The 23,899-nt window shown below is 43.5% G+C and overlaps 1 long non-coding RNA gene across 1 annotated transcript; it reads right to left on the bottom strand.

The window, feature by feature from the left end:
- Positions 1-12,882: 12,882 nt before the first annotated feature.
- Positions 12,883-23,520, bottom strand: LOC116443567. Its single transcript, XR_004239985.1, has 4 exons — positions 22,765-23,520; positions 21,832-21,897; positions 21,200-21,293; positions 12,883-13,615 (listed from the first exon to the last, which is right to left on the bottom strand). It is a non-coding gene; the product is annotated as an uncharacterized LOC116443567 (long non-coding RNA).
- Between the last annotated feature and the right edge of the window lie 379 nt (positions 23,521-23,899).

The following is a 23,899-nucleotide window of genomic DNA, read 5'->3' as shown; positions in this document are numbered from 1 at the left end:
TCAGAAACAGTTTGTACTTCTAAAGAGGTTGGGTTTTTATTTTTTTAATTCAAAAAGCAAAATATTGGGTCTTACCAGAGATTTTGTAGCTGCAATCTTGCACACAGCAGTTTGATTCCCAGTCACACTACCAGCTTGGAAGACGTTGCAATACTTGGACACACCAAAGACATGGCAGCGTTGGTTTAAACTTTCAAAAGTGGTAGTAAGAACTTCTGACTCACTTTTTCAGAAGACTAATTACCTTCTCATTGATTGAAAGGGCTGGAAGTTCAAATCAGTTCAGTGTGACCACTCTGGATCTCCGATGATCTTTTGGTACCCAAAGAATTTCACCTGCCCAGGTGTGGATACGCTGGCTGCTGCATCCCGAAGTGAGATTCAGCATTATTTGGAAAGTGCTTCTCAGACAGGGTTCTTTAAAACGCCCTCGGAAAAGACAGGATCAAACAGTTTGGAGCAAAAGGCACCCCTGCAACATGTACGGTGCCTGCATGGGATGAGCTCTGGAGACAGTGCTTAGCGTTAATCCAGAAAGGGCACCACACCTCTCCTGGCCTGGGAGGAAGGGCAGGTGTCTGCAGTTGCACTCCGTTCTGCAAGCCTTGCAGCCGGGGTCATTTGCCTATGAGACAAGAACACCCACTGCAGAAAACGAAGTCCCTTTATATGTCAAAGGCTGGGTGGAAACAATTTTCAGCTTGTTGGAGACAGGAACATCAATTATCCTTGCAGACAATTCAGACAGGGACTGATTAAGTACCATACCAGGATGGTAAGTGCCAACTCTGAAAGAGGGAAATTGAACCACATTTTTAAAAGGTGCTTAGGGCAAATTTAAGTGAATGTGAAGTTGGCACTTTTATGGGGAGAGCACCAAGTGCTGCAATTCTTTCCTTCCCCACCCAGTCTGCTGCCTGAAAAAGGCATCTTTTTGACAGCAGTAGGGAAAAACATGGTAGCAAACAGGCTGCCAGACGGAACAGGAATGTACCTAGGATCAGGCCACTCCATGTAATTTCTGCATTCAAAATTCAATGTGCTGCACTGCAGTAACAGCTCTGATCAAAGGCAGAATTCGCAGGATCTCCCAGTGCTATCTCCAGCTGCTAGGAACAAGCAGCAAACCCCTTATGAGAGCCTTGCTTATATTGCTGGGGAAGTCGGAGTGCTAATGTTTCTAATCACAGAAACAGGAGTTCATTTACAAAGCAAGGCTGTAATCCTGTACCAGTAAAGCAGGTGTGAAATGCACATCCCTGGCAGAGGAGCCTTTGGGGCTGCAGCATGTGTACAGTGTGCTGCAAAGAACACACCTGTCAAAGAAAGAACCGAGTGCTGCCATCAGGTATGGCTATCCCTGCAGGACAACTGGGAGATTGCTGCCAATTGTTTCGACAAGCAAGCCCAGGGAGATGACTGGTGTTGCTCCTCAAACACATACAACTCCAAAAGCAGTGGGGATGAGTGACGCAATGAGGCCACCGGCTTGCCAGCTGGAAGGGAAGCACTGGTGATGCCTCCAGCATGAGTGGGAGGGAAGAACACGTGGCAGGCGGATGCCACACCACCCGCTTTTTCCCGATCAGCTCCATCCTGCTGATTTCAGCAACAAGCTGATTTAGGACCCCTGGCTAGGACTCAGCAGAAACTATTGCCCCACGGAGAGGCAAGATTCAGCTGATCAGCTTCTCCTCTTGCAAACACTAAAGAATAGGACTGCCCCAATATTTCAGCTGACTATTGCCTAGCCAGGGGCAGCCACCCGCCTGTACTCCTCTGCTGTGCAAAAGCGGCCGCGCTGACTTTCCACTGAGCTCAAAAACCTTCCTGACTTTCTTCCTGCAGCCCCCATGCCCCCGTGTGCTGAGAGTGGAGCTCTGTAAGAGATGTGTAGACTCGTGCGTGATATGGAAGGGAGAGATTACTTGCGACTTCTCTAAAGACACAAGCTGAGGATGCTCTGGGAAACTGCCAGCCTAAACCAAATCTCACCACATATAACAAAGCTATGGAGCCCATGACCATGGTACAGTTTGGAAGCCAAGAGCACAAATTATTTCAGAAAGAGATCTGACAAATTCCTGGAGGTTAAAGACACTGGTAACTATTAAACACAATGTTGCATGTGCAATCTTCATCTCAGAAAGTTTCTCAACAGCGGTTTGCCAGAAATGGGGAGGTTATGCCAGGGGACAGAGGACTTTGTAATCGCTCAATTACTCAGTGGGTCTGTTGATGATGGCTATGCAAGGTGAGGGACTGCACTGCAGAGACAGGGCCAGAGCCCCTAAGGCAGTTCTCTGGTTTAAACACTTACTTCGACACCAGCCAAGGGCATTACCACCAGTTCATAAAGTGCACCGTGGTTCTGCACAGCCAACACAGAAGTGTTTGCTATCTTTACAAGATATTGGATCTTGTCCTTTGTTCTAAGACAGGATCAACTGCAACCTCTACATGAATCCTGGAAGGTTTTAAAACTTTTCTTTGAACGATCCAATGCAAAGTCTCTAGAACTTCCCTGGGTGCTCTGTTTCCAAGTCCAAATAGTCTTACTGCTTGAAACGGCCTTCCTAACACTGACCTAACCTTTACTTTGCCACAAATGGAAAGAATAAAAAGATGCTACCAAAACTTTTTAGTGGTCTGGACTAGCATCTCTGTCTTGTTTATTCTCAGGCAGTATTAAAAGCATATAGAGCCAAGCAGAATACAGATTGCAGTTAGCCCCCAGCCAGCAGGTATAGGTTCTTCTCACAGTGCACTATGCCATTCCAAAAAGCGTAACAGTGTTTGCATGATTTATGTGCAGTAAGATTATACATACATACTATGTTTTGATCAGAACTGAAAGAAACAGGAATAGCAAGCTTCCAAGAGGACAGACACAAGGAAAGACTGTTCAGCCAGTGGTAATTTTCATTCCCACTCAAAGCACAACAAACCTGAATAAAGTATTAATGTATGAGTATATGGAAAAACAATTTAGAGGTGAAATCTAAAGTGACAAATGCGCTTGAGATCAGCAGTGGCTGTCGAGTAAGTCAGCCCTTTAGTCTTCCCTTGGGGGAATGTCCAGCGTAAAACTGTTTCAAGTTACTCTGTCGTTTTAGGTAATTGCTTCTCTCTGTCTGTCACCAGTGAAATCGTCTTCCTACTTGGTAGTTCAGGAATGACAGTTTATCTCCTCAAGGTGCAGAGTGCTCAGACTTGCTGGCTGTTTGCAAGGGTTCAACCTCACAGTGTACCCATGCTTGCTGCATCCTGATGCTGTGAGGAGGTGACAAGTGGCTCTGGGCTTGCTCGGCCAATGGTGTGTCATGCAGTGCATCTGAATACAACCCCTAAGGGGCTGTAGTCATTTGTTCTTGTTTGCAATTTAAAAGTCAGTTCTGATTTTAGAAGAAACTAAGTACTTTGTAGGTTTTAAATATTATTCTTCACAGTACTGTTGTCCATGCAATTTTAGGAGGAACAGGTTCTATAGTATGACATTTCCCTCTGGCACATGTGCAAAAGGAAAGGAAAGACATAAGCCATGCTCTCCATTGCCCCACTCATGGGGACTTCTTTTAAAATAGAGCAGAGGAAAATTACTAGAGAAGGTTGTCTTAAAATCCATTCACACCTCTGCTTCTTGCCAGTACTTCAGACTTACTTACATTTCTGCTTTTAAAAAGGCACAATGTCTTATTCCCAGCCAGCACTATTTGACAAAGGAAACTCCCAGGTAAAGACTTTCTCAGTTTTCCCATCTAATGCTTTTTTTTCTTAAGGGGTCCTTTGCAGGCAGACAAAAACCTTTTCATCCACACAGCTCTCCTCTGCACCACAAGCTCCCATCTTCCCCGTGCACACTGCCATAGCTGGGGTCCTGCGCCCGGCATTGCCCATGGTCTCAGTGCCACATCCACTCATGGGTAGGTGGGCAGCAAAACAAGCAGCCCCAGCCACCTCAGCAGGGAACAGCTCTTACACCATCACCCTCCAGGCCAGTTCCAGGAAAAGGGGCTTTTGCAAACAGGTTCTCTACATCACTCTTTTCTTACATAAGCAGGCAAAGATTTTTTTCCCCTTCCCCCTGCAATAACTGGGGAAGACATTAGTGAGCTGCAGGCCTACCCTATTGCAAAGCATAATTAAGATAAGAGACTAGTAATTCCCTGATATAAAGTAAGAACTTTCAATTTGTTGGCAAATCACAAAAGAAACCATGTTAAGATGAAATTTTTTGGTTGTTTTTTTTCCTAAAAATAAAACAAAACCTAGGGATTTTGGCATAAGATAATATTTCAAGAACTGGGCAGTACAATGTTGTGTCAGTACCTTTCCTTCGTCCTAGCATTTACAACTTCTTTTGCATGTTTTCCCTTCAAAAGTTGATCAAAGCTCCATTTTTTTTAAACATTACAGCATTCTGTTCATTCTTTGACTGACCAAAACTATTGCTGAAATGCTCATAAATAAATTAGAAAAAAAACCAACTCAACCCACCTCGCCTCAAATTGAGTAAGAGCTAGCTCCAGAAAAATTCATGTTGTTGTGAATGCTTTTCCTTGCAGAAATATCACTGCAGTCTACCAGGCTCAACAACGAACTTGATACATGGGAGAGACAAGGGAGCATTCTTGCCAGGAGCTTACATTAAAAAAAAAAATAAATTAAATGGCACATGTAGCAACATATCATGCAAACTTCTTTTTTTTTTCTTTTTTAAGATTAATAGTAATTTTTAAAGATTAACAGTAGAGAGCACTAGGCAATGAGAACTGACATTTCTGAACTCTGTCATGAGGTGTGTTTCACCATCACATGGGACCCTGACATAGTGCAATGAGGTCAAGCACAGGTCTCCTGTTGAGTCAGAAATTAAGGGCACAGCAAGATGGGGAGTGGAAGGCCAGCTCTCTGCTCCGGGGAATGCACTTGCACGAAGTTATGACAGGTTTAGGAAAACAGAGGACTCACCCTGCGAGGGCAGTGGCCTCCACAGGGGAGCAAACATCACCTGTGAACCCACTGCAGCTTCTGAGTAGCTGTGTATTCAGGAATCGGAAAGTTATTATAGACTCCTACTTTCACACATGGTGAAGGTAGAAGCAAATCATAAAATGTTTGTGGGAAATCTTTCCCTCTAATCAACCCATAATCCTCACTTTTCTCCATCCTCTCCCCCTCTTTCTCTCCCATTACTGGGAATAGACAAACTATTTATGGTACACACAGGGATTATGCTTTATCCACTTTATCCAACCAGCTACCTACTGGAGTTTAATGTACTTTAACAAATATGAGCTACCAAGCTGCCTCTTCCAATTGTTGTAATTTCAAGTATTTCTTGCATTTGCAGATGCCTAAAGGCTGGGAAACAAGCATTGCAGAAACAGTGAGAAGGGCTGGAAACCGTTTCTACCTCACATCACAAGCTCTCAACTGACCTGTATCTCATTTAGAAACCTGTCAAAACACCTTTCCAAACAAACAACTTTTTCTCCTTTCAGAGTTCCCTGTTGTACATCTTGAAATACCTCAAGGCTGATGTCAGTTGCAGAGGTAAAATAACATTTCCAGTACCTGAAACATGGGCTGGCAAGAGCTCACATTTGAGAGCTGCTGGATGCTTGAAGGAGACTATAAATAAAGGACAGGAGTTTACTCCGGGCCTCGAGGAGGTGTGGGTTAAGCACACACACAGTTTTATCCTGTAGTTACAAGGACTGTGGAAAGGAAAGGCTAATGACTCACTTTGCCCTCCCTCCTGTCCCCTGTGGGCAGGGCTTGTGTGCAGGAAAGTGCCCATAAGTAGCTGCTGAACATAAGCTGTACAAGCTAGGTGAGGCCCAGCTTGTAAGCAGAGATGGTTTAGGCCCTGTTAAAGACTAATCCTGTGTTTTTCTTCAGCTGAGTTTAAGGCAGTGAGATAAGCTCTCCACAGACTCGCAATGCCTGAAGTTTGTTACCCCTAAGCACAGCTCTGTGGTGATTGCGACAGCCCATTGCCTACCGCTGGGCTCACATCTTAACTTCAGTTTAGTCTTAGGAAGTCCCTGAATCCTCACAGCTCGTGGTGCTTATGGACCTGGACAAATCACTTCATGTCTCTGAGCCTGTAGTTTCCAGTTGTAAAATGGAGATAATTATATTGACCTTCTTCATAAAATGCCTTGCAAATGCTAGACAACAGCTAAGTATTATCATGATTATTGTACAAAACAATCCATTATGGCCCCTGGATGCCGGAGAAGAAATGAATGATGGCTGGAGTCCACATAAACACTGTGTTAGATCAATGCACTCACTATTACAGTGCTGATCTGGTCTCCTAGTGTGTGTTCCCACAAATCCACAGGGGGATGAAAAATCCAAACATATCTCTTGGCTGACAACTGACTGAAGCTATGTTACAGGGAGAAAGAAAAAAATATCTAACCCCATTGCATTAACCAAACTACATAGTTTCTGCTCTGATCACAGAAGGAAAAAAGTTATTTTGGCCAAGTTTTCTGCATATAAAGAGAGCTGTTTTCAGTTTGTTTTGGGGATTACTTTTGCAGATGAGCCATCTGAGTTAGATGTGAAAAAGATGCATTTAAATGTTTAACACTCTGTCAAAGTGAGGCACTCATTAGCTTTAAAAATTAAAAATCGTCTGGGAAGAAAAGCACTGTCCCGTTTGCTGACACTGGGAAAGAAAAATCCCAAACTCCATGCAAGCTCAAAAGAACATCTTCTGTACTCCATCAAGCAAAGAGGCAAACTGGAGAATGAATTCAAGGTTTTTCTAGGAAAGCTTCAGAAGAAACCAGCTTAGTTCTATGCTGTGCTAAAATCAGTCCAAATCCACTTGCTACTTTGTGGTTGAGGAACTGTCTGCTTCCGACCCTCCCTCTACACATCCCAGTCATCACCAGTCAATGCCCATTAACGTTTTAGAGGAGCTACCCCCAAAATCAGAAGACACTTACCGTGCTCAAAAAGAAGTGCATTGCTTTCATTCTTATAATGCCCCAACTCTTGCATTTTTAACAGGGGTGTGTGACAGATGTGCTTCGCCCACTGGTGAGCAGAGAGCAGTTGCGTGCCACAGGCTTGCCTCAAGTGGTGGGTACCAGTGTCTGCTGGGAGTATCAGCATCTGTGATGACCCTGCACTGCCCAAGAGTGGAAATACAGGGATGGTAGACACTATTCTGCCTTTTCCAAAGTCCTACAGTGAGGAAGAAGAGGAACAGGTTTATATGGATATTTTCTTCTAAAAAGAGCTATGCTTGCTGCACAGCCTCTGCAGTCACAGGAAGCTGCACACACTGCGCAGCCCCATTGGCTCGGGCATCCAGATCAGCATGTAGGAGCTGGACTCCCTGGGGTCACCATCTGTACAGCACATCTGTGGTACCCTCACCAAGCATAGCGAGGCTGGCATGGTAGTTGTCTTGAAGGACAAGCTCATCAGGATCCACACAACATTGCACTTCAGGGAACACTCACAGCTTGATACAGGCTGGTTCCTAAGTGCCAGGGTGGTTATTAGTCCTTCCCAGGGCATTTCAGCTGCTACCTATGGCTTTTCCAGAGCTGCAGAGCACAGCACTTAACTAATCTCCTAATTACAAGCAGAAGCCTTTATTTTAATGTGATTCCTTCCTTCCCTGTACTCTATGCTTTAAGCCTCATGATGCGTTTCTTGAGGAGACTTGTTGCTCCTAGTACATTCTCATTTTGTGAACGAAAAATGCCCCAGTGACATACCAGCAGATAGAAGGACCATGTGTCTCAATGAGGCTTTTGGTTGCAACAGCTCATCACGTTAAACAAAACAGTGTATAGCCCAATCATCCTCCAGAACAACAGGGGATGTGGGGGTAAAAGCCCAGGATTCAGATTTTCAATCATGTGGCCTAAAATCAGAGGTCCAGCCTGAGATTTTGTAAAAGCCTCACATATTCCCCTTGGTCTCAGCTGCGGTTTAAAAGAGACAATTAATCCAAAGAAAAAGCATGCACAGTATTGGACAGTTAAAATCTGCGACATTAAGAAATATGACGGTGTTTTGTCTACACGTATCTAAGCATCCCTGCCCCACGAAGGCACCAAGTTCCTGCTCAGGATGTGTAGAATGCATTTAAACACTGAAATAATTTTCCTGCCTTAGCCCAAGTTTCTTATTTGGAAAAGAGATGACATTTATTCAGTTGGTAAAATAATCCCAGCAGCACATATTGTGCCCCTCTCACAGCTTCTGGAAGAAAGCCCAATATACCCATTCTTACTGGTATAAAAGCTTTTCTGCAGTCACTGGCAGAAGTATTTGGAAAGGGTTTCAAAATACTGATATCAGCAAGATGCATATGCTTGATTTCTGTTTGCATGGCTCCAATTGCAGAAGGTCATGTAAAGAAGTGTAAAAAGGCCTTTAGTTACATGTTAGAAAACAAAGTGATTGCGACAGGATTTAAAAGTGCCTTTGCTAATGGGAACCAGGCAGCTAATGTCAGTCCTTTCATTTGTTTGACAATAGCTAAACCAAGGAAGTTAGATCCAAAGGCAAATAAAATAACCAGTGCTTCACACATCCACCCGAAGGCACAGAAGATCTTCTGTTCCCTGCAGTATGTCCCTGCCCCAGCACAGTAATCCCCAAGCCACACTGGGGACACTGGTTGCACCACAAATGGCAGCAGAGCTGAAGTGGTGGAAAAAGTAGTGTGGAGAAAGCAAAAGGGGAAGAGGAGAGCATGAGCTCCACTCTGTGATAGAGCTCAGTGCTGGGTCAGCCTTCTAGGTGGATATAGCCAGATGAGGAGAAGGGGAGCAGGAATGAAGGCACAAATCTGCATTGTTGTCAAAAACAATGCTCAAAGCCCCAACACAGCCGTTTCTTGGAAAGCCATAGCTGGAACACAACCTCTTTTTGCAAAGCTGTCGTCTCAATATAGCCACTTTTTGTCTCTCCTCTGATTTTCCCAGGTCAGGCTAGACCATGTTTGGGGGCTGAAGAGTGCTCAAGGAAAATATTGCCCACATTCATGGCTGTACTTTTCAGATCCTACCATTACATCCATGCAAGTGACCACATTGGTAATGTAGAAGTTCTCTCCATAATAATTTATTCTCAGCTGTTGCCACAGCAGCAATTTTTTTTTTCATTAAGAGGTACCCCTGTCATACTGGCTTGAAGCATGAGATGGTTTAATTGAATATCTGATTTCTGGCAGTGTCTGATCTTGGCTTCTTCCAAAGAAGTCTTAAATATGCTCTGTAACACATGCTAGTGGGCAGCAATATGTTGTGGAGGAAGATTTTATTTCAAAGATGACTAGAGCTCAACATGTTTTTGAGAAGATAGGATAAACAGTGTAATTGTGCATTTATTTTTTCTATGCAAGTGTCTCAACCTGACATTTCCAAAATTTAAATGCTCTAAGCAATGACTTTGGGGCAGCTAGGAAGAGCTAGATTTTTTTAGTTTTTTCAGCATCAAACGTCTTTTGGCTGGCGCCTCTAAAAATGAACACTCATGGAAACCTCGAGGCAAATTGTTTAACAAATCAGAAAAATGGCTGAGCAGCCTCCCCTCACCCCTGTAATGCCTGATTATTATTTTTATTTTTTTTTTTTTTTTTTTTTGAGGTGAAGTCTCATCCTTCATCAAGGCTTTGCTCCTCCTTGATTTTGTATTAAGGCAGAGAGTACTCAGTAAGACTTTCCTCACTGTCCGCTGTTTGTTCCTGCCCTAATTCTTGATTTCACAGACTCTGGTTTTCATCTTCTGCTGAATTCTACAACACATTTTCTCTGATATACTAATAAATATACATCTGTACATCTATCCCCCATTTTTGCATTATCCTTCTCATGAGGGAACCAAGAAAAATGCTCTATTCAAAGCAGTGCTGATTTTCCAAGCAGTATTAAGTTTCTCTCCCTGTACTGTGACCAAGAGATTTGTTTGCTTTCTGCTCTAATACAACCACATGCTGTGTTTCCAACACTGACATACCTGTGTTCTTCCCCAGAGACTGCCACTAATTCCAGCACAGCCAGATGAGACAGCAGTGAATATTGTTCCTGACAGGGTTATTACCTAGTACTTAGAATGCTGAAACATTTAGAAAAATTATCCCAATTTCGGTGTTTATTCATATGGTATGACATTACTGTTCCAGAAGCAACACCACACTCTGCCATTAATCCTCTGTGACAGGGCTGCTCTGCTGTCCATGCTGATAGCATCTGTATGAAAGGAAGAACAGAAGATCAAACCACACATAAACTGGCTCTAGGGCTGAAATTAAGAATAATCCTTCCAATGGAACAATAAAGGTTTGGAAAGAGCTGACATTTTTTATAATGTGCTGCCGATAAGACAAAAATGCCACAAAAGCTTCTCAGTTCAAAAGTATATGGAGGAATGCAGAAAGCTGTAATATACTGCTCTTTTAGATCATCCATAAAGGATCCAGCTGCTGAGAGAGGACGTTCTGGTGAAGAACCTAATTTTTCTGCTTAAACACTATTCTGTTTAGAGAGTTTTGTCTCCAACTTACCCAGATCCTATAGGCAACCAGAGCAGGGTGAATAATAGACTTTCAGCTTGATGCTAGTTCCAAAAGAAAAAGAAAATTATGAAAAAAGTAGTTTGTGGGTGAAGCAAACATTTTGTAGTGTCTAAACATTTTGGCTTTGAGCATTTAAAACTTTCAGACTGAACCTGAATAATTTTGATATAAAGTTGTGGCAAAGGAAAGGAATGGTTCAGCTGCTTTGAAGTTTGGGTGCTCGTTTCCCCCCCCCATTTTGTGCATATGGACAATTTGACTAAGCGGACATTTCAGTCTCCAAAGTAACTTTTTTCCCCCAGAGAACCTCTGGCAGTTGAAATGTCCTCTCTCTGTGTAGCAAGCAGATACAAAGAGAAAGGTCTCCCACTTGTGTCCCTTTAAGTTGCTCCAATACTCCTTAAAAGTGTGAGCGAGATGTGACACCCAAACCCCATCACTTCTGTTGAAGTGCATACAATGAAAGCAAAGTCACAATGACTGCTTTATACTGACAGTAATTTCTGACTACTGGTATCCACTCGCTGAGCTGATGTGGAAAACCATCATGCTCCAGGTCAGTTCAATATAAGGTTCTATAAAGATTAATTAATAAAAATCCTCCCTTCCTGGAATGAAACTACTTGTGAAGTCCTCAATGAAGAGAACTTACACCTAGATGGGCAGAACAATTCCTGTTGCATACACCATCCCCACTCCATCTCATCCTCCTCCTTGCACAGCTCCCTGCACCCTAGGAGAGCAGGAGGTGCAGGGCCAGGCTAGTGCAGCCACCCCTTTCCTTGAGGAATGGGAAAAACAGGAAAGTCCCTGACAGGGAGAACTCCCTAAGACCCATCTAACTGTAGGAATAATGTACCTCCTGGCTGGATGTGGGTGGAGGTGAGGCAGGCATACAACTGCTCAGTGCACCCAAAATAAGCACCGCTGCTGTGCCTCACCAGTGACATCCACTGCAGTACCTGCCTCCAAAGTAACAGGCCTGAAAGCAGCCAAGTGACTCTATTTAAAGCTAAAGAGGAAAGTACAAAGCTTTGAAGTCAGAAGGCATATAATGAATTCAGCAAAACTTTATATTTCAAAGCCAGTTCTATTTGCAGAAGCCATCTGCCCAGAGAAAAGCTTGAACATGCACCTCTGACAGGAGTCAAAAGAGTTGAGGGAAACAGATCTCATTGAGGATGGCTCAGATCATCCATTCCCACAATATCTGAAATGTCACTTTGTAGCGGAGCAGCTTCCATCTTTATATCAATTACAACATTTACATCCAGCTCCCGCAGGGTTGCTGGCATTTGAAGAGACTGTCCAGTCCAGTAGCTCCCAGCAATTTCTAATTAGATATGCCAATAAGACATCACTGCTTGTCCCTCCTAATGCTAACTCTGAGTTCTCTGAAGCTTTACCTTAAGCTACTGTCTTACGTATCCCTTCAATGATCATTGACCTTCCTCTGTCCCCTTGCCAGCACTCAGCTTTTAAGCCACAAATCCAGAGATGGCTCCATCCAGAAGGACAAAGGGTAGTGTGATGTGCAGCCCTTTCTTTCACAGGACAGGAGCACAACCCTTGAGCCACATTGTCTTCACAGGCAAAAAATGCAAACCCACCCTTGGAAAGAACCAGCAACAGAGACAGCTTTTCCCAGCACCATCTTCCCTGAGCATCCATCAACCAAATTGTTCTGCAGCTTGCAAGGGCTTACATTTCTACTGCAGGCAAAAAACATTGTGTAAAGCTCGAAATAAGTCTGTTTAAGAATTCCCTCTGATATCCTTGGTCTGTCATATGACCCATAAGAGCCATTAAAATTCTGTCTGATAACTGGTTTCCCGAGAGCATGAGAGCCAGGCAAAACCATGCCAGCCTCAGACTCTGCCAATACTTCTCCTGGCTTAAAGCAGACACTAAGATAAGCCTGGAAGACATCTGTGGAAGCCAACCTATGTCTTAGACTTTGAAGATTATTCTCTTATTCACAAGGAAGCAGAGAAAACCAGAGGTTATTCCCCTGGGAAAAGGTCGAAAACCATCACTGGAAGTTTACATCAGCCAACAGCTGGGGCACCTGAAGGGCAGTTGGCCATGGCCACTGGCTCTAGCAGAACTTGGAACTGTGTGAATGCTGACTGTCCACAGGCAGCATCTCCCCAAATCTCTCCCCAGATACACTGCTGGCATTTACAGACTTCATAGGATCATTGCTGTCTTTGATAGTCAACAGAGACCCTAATAGAGGCAAAAGTTACCGTGGAGAATGGGGAGAGTATAAGCCAGCACAGAGAGAGACAGATAATATGACTGTGCAAGCCTTATTTTATTAGAAATCATCTTAAAAACAGTTTCCTCTTATTCCCAAAATCTTGACTTTCTTTTAATTTTCACTGGATACAGTCCATTGCGAATGTATGCAGTTCCCAGTGCTGTAGTGTTTCAGCTCATCAGAATATTTAGTGTGTTTCACTTTAAGACATTCCTGTCAAGTAGCTATTTCTTCACCCGTGGGTTTGGTTAAGACATTATCAGCCTTTGCTCACCTGCACTGACATTTATGCCTGTGGGAAATCAGGTCCAGAGACCTGCTGCAACACGTCACAGAGCCCTTCTAGGAAAGGCTCTCTAGGATGTGGAGGAAGCAAAGTGCAATATGTATCCTTGATAGCCTTGAAACAGAAGCTTTTAGCCTCCACAGCTTTGTCGGTCCAACAGATTGGTTGTTTTTCTGTGCCTGTAGCTGTGGCTGAATGTGGGGGTAGAGATCCTCCACGCTGTGACAGCAATTCAGAGGGGTGCTTCAGAGCCCCTGTGCCACATAGATACACACAACAGTCCAGGGCATATTTATAACCAAGCAGTTGAAATTAAGTTGCAGGCACTGGCACACCATCCCACCTCTGATCTTACTGTGACTCCAGGAGAGGAGCAAACTCCACACTTACAGCTGCTCTGGCTTCAGCTGGGCTCCGTCTGCATCCAGCTCTTCTTGGCTCAGTGCCTGCACAGCAAGAGGAGCAAGTCTTCCAAGTCAACTTTTTCCTAGTCTCAAAATAGCTGCTATAAAAGAAAAAGCAGACTCTTCACAAGCAGTGACAATTATAATAATAATAAAAACTAATAAAATATATTTTATTATATAAAATAATAAAAAATAATAATAAAAATAAACCCACTGGTATTCACATAAAGAAATTCTAACTGCAGCATTCCATTAATACTGCCTAAATTAGCATAGCATCCCAACAGGATTGCAGACCCCATCTGAGTCATGTGGCACATTCTCCAGCTGGTGTCTGTCAGGACAAACCCACACAGGTACAATGACCTCCAAAATGCTGAGGCTCAGGTGCTTCTCACTGCCTCACAGTCTCTATGTCCATCCTGCTGGAGGACCTCCCAGGAGCTGGTAGAAAACCTGCTGTCCTGCTGCTGATGCCTACTGATAATTACCCACAGAAGAGGCTGCTTAACCTGGCACAATCCTCAGCCCTTTATCTTATATTTTTGGACAGTAACTTCTTTCTTATATTGTTGTCAGTTTTTTGGGGGCTAATTTATTATCTAGACACCTTCACCCAGCATGTTACCTCCTTCCCATTTTCAGGCCAGCTGTTGTCTTCAGAGGCACTGGACAGCCAGATGGACTGAGCGATGTACTCTCCTGTTGGACACTGTGCTCTGTCAGCACTGCTTTTGGTGAAGGGTAAGACAAGGATATGGCAAACACCAGTGGTTGGTTTCTTCCACCTTTTCTTTTCAAAATGTGTGTTTAAAAAATACCCACAGATGTTATGGGTTAATTCCAAACTGAGCAATTTTTATTTTTCCTTCTCAGAAAAAACTTGTGGCAGAACAAGCTGCTGCATAAATTGTCATGACAGTTAATGCATTGCTGGGTTTTAATGCATAGAGGTGGGCACTGGATATAGGTGCCTTTTGGCCCCTGAAGTTTATATGGAAGGATGGGAGAGGGAACGGGAGCATAAAAACCTGAAACAGTTTCTGAAGGTGGAAAACAGTGGCAAGCCCTAGTTCAGTAGTCTGATCCCAGGCCACGGTTGTAGGGGCAGAGGACCCCCTTTCCCAGGGCAAAGCTGCCTCATCATGGAGGCCAAAATGCTGGATTTGAAATCCAGAGTACTTGCTCCCAGAACTTTTTAAGCACATGCATCAAGGAGTCAAGCAAGTAAAATCACAGCTGGCAAATTATTTGTATTCCAGCAATATACAACTGAAGTGCTAATATGTACCAGCTGTACCTACATGTCAGCTTTTTTGAAACTGAGGTAATTTCTTTGCTGTACCAAGAGGAGGAGAAGGTCAACAAAGACACATTTAGTCCAGGCTCTGCACTGGTAAGAGGTCTAGCGCAGGCTGTTAGTTCCTTCCCGCTTCAGGAGGTCTGAAAAAGCAGGAGCTGGACTCTTCTTCAGCATAACCTGACATTAAAATGGCATTCTTCAAAAAATGCCTGCAATAAAACAGCATCTTCTTACTGAGAAGGTGTGCTCCCAGAAAGGATCAAGATCACATCTGCTGAATTTAATGACAGAAAATGAGCTTGTGACATATTACTTGTGCAGTGTTAACTTGGCCAAGAGATAATTAATGGAAGATGTGTAGTTGAGTCCTGTGTGCTGCTTTGAAAGACTCAGGCTGTAATTGGTACCACTGGCTCTTGTAAAATAAACTGTGCTTCTGATCCAGCTCAGAAATCAAAACATGACATTAAAAAAAAAAAAAAGAAAGCAAAGCATTTTACTTCAGGATCTGGCCTTCTGATAAAGTGTTTTTAAAATTCAGTGTTTTAAATGAGTTTCTGGCTTCCAGAGCTGTTACTCTCCTCAGTGTTGTGTTATATACTCTCTGATTTCCATGCCACGGCTCGTACTTTATGTTGCTGGTGACTCTTGATGACGCATTTTGATGCATTCAGCACAACCACACACTAGCATGAACCAGAGCTCACCATATTTCTGGCTGTGGAGCTCGAGTAAACATGGACCTGTGCCCAGACAGAGTTGGCGGTGGCTGGAAAACCAATACTGAAAGTCTAACGAGAACTGGCAAAAAATCTGCTCTACTGAAAACATGGCACTGGAGCAAACCTGTCATCTTTCAGTGTACTGAGGGCTTTCAGGCAGCCTAGTTTTGGTGTCAGGAGCAGGCATTACTCCTGCATTTCCCTGGCTCCTTCCCACTCTTCATAGTCACTCAGGAGCCATTTCCACAAATCTTACTTGTGCACATGGATCAGGCAGAGCTGATAAGGAAGGAGAGGAGGGTCTGATGGCAGAGTGTCTCTGCTGCTGACTCCGTGTGGCCTCATCACACCATGGCTCAATTTCTCCCTATAAAATGACTAACAGCACTTCCCTACCTCCCAGGGGAACTGGGAGGATAAAAACAGCGACAGCCATAAAGCACAAAGTTATTACAGCCATCAGTCCAGAGTGACCATCAGCTTCAGCACGTAGGCTGCCCTCAGACATGGTGCCGAGAGCATTCCCAGTGGCTGCCCTGTTGGATGGAGCACGTGTCATGCTTCTCTGGTATAGGTGCCCCTAGGCTCAGAGGGTTGAAGCTCGTACTAACTATATTATGCCTCAGAGAGAGAAAGTAAACCTCTTTTATCAGGTTTCTTATTTTCTTCCAGGAGAAGGCAGGAAAGGAAACCTCTGCCACCTTGGATGTGTTGGGGAAAACTGAGCATGGGATCACACCCTGCTCTGTGACAGCCTCCTCCCCTGACAGGAAGAAGCTGAGAAGCCATACTGAGAGCAATACTGGAAGCCTCTGCTCCTCCCTCCTCCACAAAAGCAACAACTAGGTGTGGAAAGATGCTGTCAAACCCTACACCACATCAGTTCTTGCCACAAGTGCTCCCTTGCTTCTAACCACCCTGAAAGGAAGCACAGTGTAAACAGTCTAGAAAGATCAATTCCAGACGCCTGCTGTGGTACATCAGGAGATTAACATATTAACTCTTAAAAGCCCTCTAATTTTAAGGAGAACTCTGTACTTAAGCTGAAAGAAGTTTTGCAGAGATCAGCAGAGTTCCTCTGATGCTAGGAAACCAGGGAAACCTGTTAACAGCAGACTCTATGGATAACTGAGAAAATTATTCAATGATACTTTTAAAGTACTTTGGATTACAATATTGCATGGGTTAGTAATACTTTTCTCTTAATCTTTTCAAGTATTCATTTGCAATGGTTTGTTTATTGCTAGGTTTTGCTTTGCAATCTGATAAACACAGGCTTTGCTCCAACTGGAGTTCCAAATACGAAGAGTAAGCCAAGTCAGATATGGCAAGAAAGACCATGGACAAATACATCTATTTGATGCGCTAAGTTTGGGGGGGTTTTGGGGGGTGGTTTTGGGCATGTTGCATTACCTCCAATCTGTCATTAAAGTACTACCTGTTAAAAAAACAGGAGAAGAAACAAGCAGCTCAAAACTGTGCAAGGACCTGAGGTGGATACCAGGAGAGCCCATGGGGCAGGGAGAGGCAGAAGCAAGTACATGATAGAGGTCAGCACAGTAGATGGGAGGGATAAACTTTCTGAAATATCCAGGACTGGCACCATGCCCAATGTATGCATCCTGGAGCCTGGCAGGCTTCCCCTAAAAACAAGTTTCACAAGTGACGCTATGTCAGTTGGACTGTCCTGCCAACGGCAGTGATTAAGGAGAGCAGCCTGCCTGTGACCAGCTGCATCTTCTAGGCAAAGGGGAGGAAGAGGCATGTGTTACACCTTTTGCACCACAACTGATTTGTTTCCATGTCTTCCATCATGCCGTGTGCATACTCTGACTGAGCTCTGCAGAAATCAGCAGTGACAATAAATGCGCTTTCACAGCCAGCTGCTCCCATGGCCCCTTCACTTGGCCAAACAGACGACGTATACTTCTTTTTAATTATCAAGGAGCAGTCACAAACAAATGCCATGAAAATCTGGCCCTGAAACAGTGCTCAGAGCAAAAATTATTCCCAGAGCAATTGGATGTTTGGGCATGTTTCCAACTTTTTCATCTAGACATACTAAGCAGCAAGAAAGCTGGTAGAACCAGAGAGCTGGGAACATCCCTGGTGGAGCAAAGATCTGGCTGCTGGGGGTCTGCAGTGGTTGCTCTGGAGGAGCTTCTCCATGCTTCTGGGCAGGCAGTGCTGGAGAAAAAAGGGACACATCTAGGGGAGGCTAGGATGTTAGGGAGCCACAGCGAGAGTGGCATGACATGGCTTGCAGATGCCAGAGTCTCAGCTCTGTCCCAGAAACCCTGTTCTCAGCCTAGTGTGCATCTGTCCTCATTCCTGAACAGCACTACATAAAATGTCCATGTGGGACAACCACTTCGGTTTAAAACATAAAACCCAAACCAGTCAACAATTCAGGAACCCAGAGCTCCGGCTTTTCCTCAAGATGGATTTCTTTTGAAGCCAACTATTCATATTTCCTCCCTAGTCTTTTCAACAATGGTGCAGGCACAAGCTGTTTGGTTAAAGTAAGCTGTTTGGTTAAAGTTAGCTGTTGCCCCAGTTTTATCCTGTCCCTTTCACCTTTACATCACATGGGGGCGATGCATATTCCATTTCACATAAGCCCAGAAGTATGTGAATGATTATGTATGACCAGCTACATATATAATTGTCTTAGATGTAGGCCTATAAATGATTCATTAAGATCTGTATCAGCTGGTTATTTAATGTGTCCTGCTAATTAAAACTTTGTGATAAAGACAACTACAGCTCTCTGTAATTATGCCTCTGGACAATGCGATGCACTTCCAACTAGTATTTGAAATCCTGGGTGTAAGTTGACACCTAAAGTAGGATAGAAAAATATAGGTTAACTGCTGCTCTTAATTGCCCTTTGTTAGTAAGATTATTGTAGAATTTCATTGTACAACTCCCTGAGACTCTTCTGCACGGTGCACATTACAGTCACCGTTAGGTGACAATGCTGTACACTGCATTATCTTTTTGTATACCTGAGAAGCTTGTGGGGGAAAAAAAAGAGGCAAAAAGGACTATTTCAGCTATAAGGAATGTGTCTGGCTTGGCTCATCTGGAAGGGAAAGGAGTGGACCAAAGAAATACTTGAGGAAATGCAATGTGTTTTACCATACATGATCAAATCTGGCATTTCTTGCTCAAGCCAGAGATCCTGCTAGGCTCAATGTCAGCTTCTCCTGAGTAAGGTCTACAGATCTGTGGTCACCACATGCTGGATATGGCTTCCACAAGGAAGAAACACAGTGACTCAGAAAGCACATTAAGCCCTGTTTTGTTGGTCAAAAAGGAAGCTTCACTAAGTTTATGCCAGAATAACTAAACAGGTCTAACAGTTTGTCTACAGTCTTGTTCTCTCAAAATACGTTCGGTGTTGAAGGAAGTATGTTTATGTATGAAACAGGTAAGGCCATTAAAATATTTTTGGGGAATGGCTATCAATGTAATAAATCATCAGTAACAAGTGATAAGTGCTAAGTAAAATAAGCTTTTCCTAAGCAGCTTATGCTAAGAATATAAGTCTTGCCCCACTGCCAGAAGACTACATTAAGTGTCATCCTTCTAATCTCATTGGCAGCCTGATATCACCACTAGGATAAATGTTAAGATCAGTCACCTCAGTGGCTCTTCCACTGCAAGTTCCGCTTGGTTAGACACAGTGGGAGATGACTGCCCTTATGTCAACACTTGTCATCTGCTGTGAGGATGTTCGGCTGGCTCCTGTCATCATCAGTCCAGGGCATGTTTCACCCAGGGGAATGACTCAGGTATAACATGTTGGCTCTTGTTAGCCATAGAACATTGCCTAAACCCTAAAGTCTGCATCCCACAGGAGCAACGCACTAATCAAATCTCTGGTTAGTTTCTATAAACACTAATTTGTGAAGACAAAACAAAAACTATAGAAGATGTATCTATCAAATGCATTTTGGTCCCCAAAGGTGACTTGGTATAGTCCATACCACTGTGGACAGTACCATTAACTCACAAGTGAAGAAGAACAAGCAAGAAGTAAACTCCATGCTGACCCTACACGCTTTCTTCTCCCTGCTGTCTTTTTCCAGCTTCTCATATCCAGCTTCATTCACGTGGTACCACATCCTCAAAAGCTACTAAAGGAAGGAGCTAGAATGCAATAGGTAAAGAAAGTCTTTAAATATAACTTTGGTTTGGTTAACAAGGTTTTTACTGACTGACCTTGTGCCTATAATAGCATAGGAGTAGTATGTAAAAACCTTGACCATATTGTATAAAAAAACCAAATGGAGCCCAGTTTCCTACAGACCTGTCTCAGACCACCTTACAGTGCCTTCTTTATTTACTTTTCTGTTACTCTCACAATACAATGGATATGATTAGTTCTCAGTTGCTGTTGTCTCACCTTTTCTTTGCCATGTGTTGATGTCTAAGTTTCAACTTAAGCTCTTCAGTCATTTCTGATTACATTGCTGATAGGAGCCTCTGGTGATTACTCAGGGGAGCACTCACAGTGTAGCTTTCTACACTGTGGGAACATTTCACAGGGGTTCTCTCTCCAGTGATCTTTAATTAAGCTGATATGAACTTAACTAAGGTTGAGACTACTACTGATAGTTTATCGAAAGTGATTCAGGTGGGTCAGTCTCAAATAAAGAGGTGCTGACCAAGTGAGTGTTTAAGTCTCAATTTCCCATAAGACAAAAAAGTTTACAATAGGATAACTTTGTGTGTGCCATCTCCAGCCTGTGATGGCTGTAACAATGTCAGCACATTGTTATAGCTTGTAGAGAAGAACTCTAGGCTTAAAAAGGAGGGAGATGAAGCTGAAGCTGTTCAAGAATTCCTCAGCAAGCACCAGCCTTGCTCCTGTCTTTGAAAGATGTCTCAGACAACTTTGTTCTTCCTTAGGAGCATTTTGCAGAGTGGCCCCACTGACCAGCAGTATTCCCAGCAAGAGAAATGGGGTAGCGGACAACACTCAAAAAGTTCACCTGTACACAGCTCATCTCTGTTTTCCCAAGCTATTTGTATGGCCACCTCAGCAAACTACCCAGGACAAACAAGAAGCAGCTTCTATGGGGTGATAAAATCCAGTCAAGTTCACCCTGACCTGAAATTATAAGGCCAGTCAGCAACTATAAGTACAGTGTATCCCTGTCAAGGCTCACACTTAAGTGACACTGTAGAGCAGTAGGTGCCAGTGAGTGAAGGGCAGGCACAGACCAGGCTCAGGCGTAGCTGCAGTCACAGGTGTGTGGCTGCGTCAGTGCACAGATGGAGTACAAACAGGGTGTGCTGGCACCTGTAACAGCAGCAGCAGAAACAACTAGAGCCTGAAAGGACAGGGAGGAGGAGAGTCTGCCTGCTACCCTACAAGGGCCACTCACTAGGATGGAGACGTGCAGCTCTGAGAGGGGAGAAGGGAGACTCTTAACACCACTTACTGAGCCCTCGGCTCGGCAAGCAACGCGCAGCTGTAAACAGCCTTGGTGAAACTCAAGACTTGCTGTGCTTTTCTCCTTGCATATTCTCTGGGTGCAGCAGCACTGCTGGAAAAGGCTAAAATTCCCATTGAAAAACCATTCCACTGAATAGCAGAGGCACTCAAACAGGGAAAGCGCTGTTTCCACTTGTGCTGCAGCATTTACCTACGGCCTTCGGGTGACATCATCCTGGCATTTTCCTCCAAAAGCAGGTGGTTACAGACATTGACTGATGGTAGGAAAAGAGTTATCATCTCCCCTGAAAAGGTATGGAAACAGAACAGGATTAGATGTTTTACCCCAAGGGCCATGAGAAGAAATGGGGTCTAATCCAGAATTAGAGTGAGGGTGCTCTAACAATAGGCTACAAGCTCTAGGTCTGCATGCTGCCTAGCACAGTGTGGCCAAAATCCTGCTGAGGCCTCCAGGCAGCACTGCATTATGCATCATCATAATAATGAGTTTCTAATCCCAATCAAGTGCCCAACCCAGTAGGCACCGCCTGATTTACAGAAAGGATTAGCTGACAGATGTAAACAATAGTTGTGGGAGTCACTGTGCCCATTATGCAATCCTTTTATGCTGAGTATACAGAAAGAGCTGAGAAAATTAGGAACTTTTGCTGAGAACAAAAGTAACTGAGATTTTCAAATGTATGTAATGGGTAGTCTCATTCTTCAGCCCTAGGGATAACCCATTGATACCTGTGCACCCCATTCCTACCTTTTGAATCAACCAGGTTAACAAGGACAGGGACTCATGCTCATACCATGAGACAATAAAGACAAGCTACTTACAAGATGATCCTCTGAAGCATCCAGATGATGCCTGCCTCTTCCCATGAGTAGGTCACAGAAGCGCCTCTGTAACAAGTTGAAACATGTGGAAGAACCAGGGGGTGCATGGGAAAAATGGACAGAAATTAGAGAAATTAACATTTCTTTATGAGAATGAAGAAATGGAGATTGAATAGATATTTTGCTATTAAAATGTGTGCTACTAGTCTAGAATTTAATTCCAGGAATAGATGAGAGCTAGTATCTAGGAGACAGTCAGAATTGCTTGAGTTACTGTAACTCAAGAAGAATTCATCTGAGAACAGACAGCTCTATTGCAGACCACACTCAGAGACCACACTGTGCAGTTCCATCAAGCTTGGGCTTCATCGTTCACCTCACAAGGGAACTGCTTAAACCCTCCCCCCAATTCAAGTTAGAGGGAAGGTGTATTAAAAAGGAGTCAGTTAGGGACAGTCTTCAGGTCTCACTTTTAGATAATGATGAAGGAAACCAAAAAAAAAAAAGTTTTTATTAATTTCTCTCAGTATTCAACTTTTGTAATTTATGATGTTTTCATGTAATTTGTTTCTAATTTTTCCACCTTTTCCATAGGAAAAACAAGATATACAATAATAAATCAGACCTAACACTTAATGTTCTGGATTTTTTGGTTGAGGAGACAAAACAAACTCAGAAACAAGGCTTGCTGCTAACCTTGTCTGCAGGCATAAAGAAAATGAAGGCGAATTATGTGTGCTAATTTTGTTATCTTTCTAAGGTTTGTGATCTCAAAAATCCTCAGGGGTTTTGTGAGATGCTCCCTCTCTGTCAGTTCCAAATAGGAAACATGCTCCATGTGCATTCCTCAGATGAACAGCAATTAACAGTGAAACAACAATTATGATAAAGGATGAACAATAATAAAACCATGAAAGGAGCCATAGTTCCTACCTTTCCACTTGCCTTTTATGCACCATCACAGCTTACTCCTTTTTTTGACCAAGCAGGACACATACTCCAGCACAACTGAGGGCAGAGCACTTGTGCTATGGACTTCAGCAGCAGCAGGACAGGGGCAAAGCAGAGCTAAGTGAAAGGATTTCAGTGTGATCTGAGGCCTGTCAAAGAACCCTTTAAGCTTTGTGTGCCGGGTGATGCTGGAGTTGACAGCAGCAATGAGCACTTTGTTGGTCACACAGTTCTGGTCATGCCTGTTGGATGTGTGCGGGGGCTACTGTCCTGCACCAGCATCCTCATCAGCCTCTGATCCATGGGGCAGCCCATGAACAACAGAGTTGATCTTAAACTCAAACATGCGCTGCCAAGGCAATAGGGGAAGGGATGACAGCAGTGCTCTATCTGGGAAAATCCCCCAGCACCCCTCAGAATGGACCAGTGTAACTGTAGCTAATGGAATTAGATATTGAACTAATGTAAACATTGCTTACTATTGTAACATGCTGAAGTTAATATTGCTTTGGGAAGAATGATTCAATTTACTCTTTTCTTTGTGCTCCGATTTTCACTTTTCTCACATGCTCACGTGCTCACAAGACAAGCTTTACATAGCTGTGTGGCTTTGGTAGGTTTCAAACCACAGGTTTTTGTGAAAGAGGTATATAACAACCCAGGGACTTCTCTTTAAAACAAGAGTATTTTTGCAGAACAGAAAAAAACAGCTAGAGAAACATGGGCTTGAGTAGCTGTGGCTGGATCGAGCTGTTGGCCCTACTTGACCTAAATCACAGGTCACTCTCAGCAAGTCCAGTGCAAAGCCTCACATTGGCTTCGAACAAAGCTCAAGTATACAAAGGTTGTTAAGAACACCAAAAGAAACCAAAAGGGTTGCTCATAAAGATCTGTAACTAACGTGCCTAAAACAGCAGGAGTAATCAAGTGTGCTGTTAAGTATCTATCAGACCTGCAGACCATTTTCATATATATAAGAGCAAGAGACTAATAAAGGAATTTTGTCATTAACTGTGAGGTTTAGTAAATATTTCCTTTGTTTCATACTAGGCCTGCCAATGATTTAGTCACACATGAAAGCAGAGAGGTTGCTCCTTACCTGTAGTGCCGTGCCAAC

This window comes from Corvus moneduloides, chromosome 4 (genome assembly GCF_009650955.1).
Source record: "Corvus moneduloides isolate bCorMon1 chromosome 4, bCorMon1.pri, whole genome shotgun sequence".
Lineage (NCBI taxonomy): Eukaryota > Metazoa > Chordata > Aves > Passeriformes > Corvidae > Corvus > Corvus moneduloides.
Note: the sequence above shows the minus strand (reverse complement) of the source record. Positions and strands in the feature narration are given on the sequence as shown.